The sequence below is a fragment of the Cryptomeria japonica genome, chromosome 3 (genome assembly GCF_030272615.1).
Source record: "Cryptomeria japonica chromosome 3, Sugi_1.0, whole genome shotgun sequence".
Lineage (NCBI taxonomy): Eukaryota > Viridiplantae > Streptophyta > Pinopsida > Cupressales > Cupressaceae > Cryptomeria > Cryptomeria japonica.
In genome coordinates, this window is record NC_081407.1 from 546,909,160 (window position 1) to 546,912,165 (window position 3,006).

Below are 3,006 nucleotides of genomic sequence, written 5' to 3' on the forward strand. Positions count from 1 at the left end.
GGTTGCTTCTATCCCATTCTGGGTTCAAGTCTACCCTTCTAGACTTCTAAGGGCTTCCCTACCTTTTGTTTGCTTAACTCTCCTTCCTCAAGCTCACCAAGTAAGCTTGCTCAACATATCCTTGTAGGGGTGAAGGACATGCTCATTCTTTCTCTCCTTGCTAAACCACCCATCTTGTTTGGTTTAGTAAACCTTTCCCTAAGGTTACACAATGTCTTACTTTCAGGCTTGTATCCTTCTCGATGTATTTCCAGTTCACAACAATTTCCTTCACCTGCAAGTTATCTCCTCAATTACTGATACCTAGCCGGGCTACCATCAAGCTCGCCTAGGTTCAATATGCATAAATGGTGATTGCCATTTCCTGGTTTCCTCCTACTACTACTCTACTTCTACTATACATTTTTGGCTCTTCTTGAAGAACTCCAATAACCACATGGATCGCACGGTGGAGGTTCAAGATAGAGCCATATTTACACAGTGAGATAAAAATAGAAATGAACAACAAAAAGGAACTTTAATTACATAACTGTAATGAAAAACTTAATCAAAATAAATAGTATGATAGAAAACCAGAAAATAGACTATATGTATTTCTTTTAGTGCTTCAACCTTTCAACAACCAACATCCAACACTTTACAAATGCCCATTGGGTCTTTTAAACATTTCATCCATCGTGAAACATAGATGGTTACAAACTGGAAAACAATTTTAGAATGGTCATCGGTGAAGCCTCAGAACCTGGCTTCCATCGGCCGACATCGACTTTCTGTGCTCCGCACTTCCTATCGGGTCATCGAGAAGTCTTCAAAAATTTACTTCCGATGATCGATGACAATGTTCACCTTTCACACTTTTTCCATCGGGCATCGGGATAGAAATAAAAATCCCTTCATCCGATAGCCGATGCCTTTCTCCGCTTGCTGGGTGTTTCTAACGGTCTTCGAGAAGATAACTGAAAAGCTAATCCGACCATCCGATCTGCTCGATCTCTCTTTTGTGCTTCACCACATGGCATTCACTGATTGGTTTCGGGGAATCTACCCCAACATCTTAGCATGACCTCTCTAACTGCCCAGAATGCTCTTCTTTTTCGCTGGGTCCCACCATGGTCGCCAAGTCGCGACAGATAAACTTTGGGCACCTTTGCATAGAGGTATGGCGACAACCATCCAATCAGCCAGGACTTGATCACTCATTAACTTTCCTATGTTTCTCCCTTTCTAGGCCCCACCTTGGTCGCTAAGTTGTGATAGATAAACTTCGATCATTTTCCAGTCGTGGTATAGCGACAGTCATCCGATCCTTTTGGAAGCTGCAGGACTTGCTCACTTGTTATTGGCTAGCACTTTCCTATTAGGTCTATGGGATGGCCTACAAACATTCACTTTGATACCCGATAACTCCCATCGGGTCATTGGTAAAGCATGCAACAACTCTTGCCAATACGCAATACAACTACTCCAACATGGATGACCTCATCGAAATAAGACTTGCCGATCGGGGTAGGTCTTGCCGATAAGGAAAAACTCAAAAAACTGCAAAGAAAACAACCAAACAAACATCTACATGACCACGAGAGGGTCTCAAAAGTCAAAATTGGTCAAGGGCATTTCAACCCTAAGGTGCTTCTGCACCAGCATATTTTTGAAAAGCGCCAAAGCTCGTGAAAATTCAAGGGTGCAATCTAACAGTGGATGTTCATTTTCAGGTCATGTAGATTGATCTATGTGACCATTTTGTCAAAGGCAGTTACACCAGTAATGATGGAAAAAAGGAGTGGAGATGCAGGGATAAAAGACATGATAAGCAGTCACGTGAGGAGGCTGAGGAATCTTTGTTGTTTTCTTGGAATCCATGCCTATTCTTGGGGGTTTTTAAAAGGGGTAGAAAAGACAATCAAATCGGATTCACACTCAGAATAGAATTTTTATCTCTATAACTCAAACTTCAACATTTTTTTTTTCATTACAAATCTGATAATTGGATTGTGCCATCTTTTGGCCTTTTCATATGTATATTCATGTTCTATGGTATAATGCTTTATGTCATACAAAGAAAGGACTAAAATTTCATGGTTTGTATAAGCTTTTATAATATCAAGCATAACTTTTGTTGATTGAATCATGTCTTAGACTCTTTTAATTCAATATTGGTTGTGTTTGAATTACTTTATGTTTCTTGTGGATTCTTGTTTCAAATAGTTATTATTACGTTTCAACCTTTAAATTATGTATTTTATGTATGTTTTACTATGCATCTAAGGTTTCAAAGTTCCGGCGTATCGCCTCAGTTAATTTGTTTAATTTTCAGTTTTCCTTCTCTCCCTTTTCTCCAATCTCGGAGGTTGTTCATTGAGGCGCATTAGGTCCCCTACTCTTTGAACTTCTCATAAGGTTGTTGTTCTGAAAGTAATTTTAGGCATCAATAGTTCTTTTTCTGGCATGCCCGATGGGACTAAAATTTTCTTTAGTTTAAGCGGGTGCATGACCCAAAGGCCTATTACCAGGTCGTAGACTGCCATAAATCCTAGTTTTTTGGTGCCATCGATGGTAGCTATTCAGGCTAGAAGATCGCAGAGGGGTACACAAGACCAGGTCAAAGTTCCAGCAAAGTGGCAGCTCCCCCTCCCTATAATTTTGTGACATGGAATTGTGGGAGTCCTCTTATTCCTCCTACTTTTCCCACACAATGGGATGTTATTCCAGCTTATGTACTAAAGGCCTTGCCCAAATTCATGGGGGAATATTCTAAAACTCCTATAGAGCATTTGCAAGACATAACAAATGTTTGCACCGAACGCATAATGTTACACAACAAAATGTGGCGCTGAGGCTGCTCACTGCTTCTGTCAAATGGAAAGTGCAAGATTGGTATAGATCCCTACAACTAAATTCAATTGTTGACTAAGACCAACTTGGGGATCAATTCTTTGAGCATTTTACTAAAAAAGGTGATAGATCGTCATTGGTGCAGCAGTTAATAACCATCAAGCAGGTTCCTCA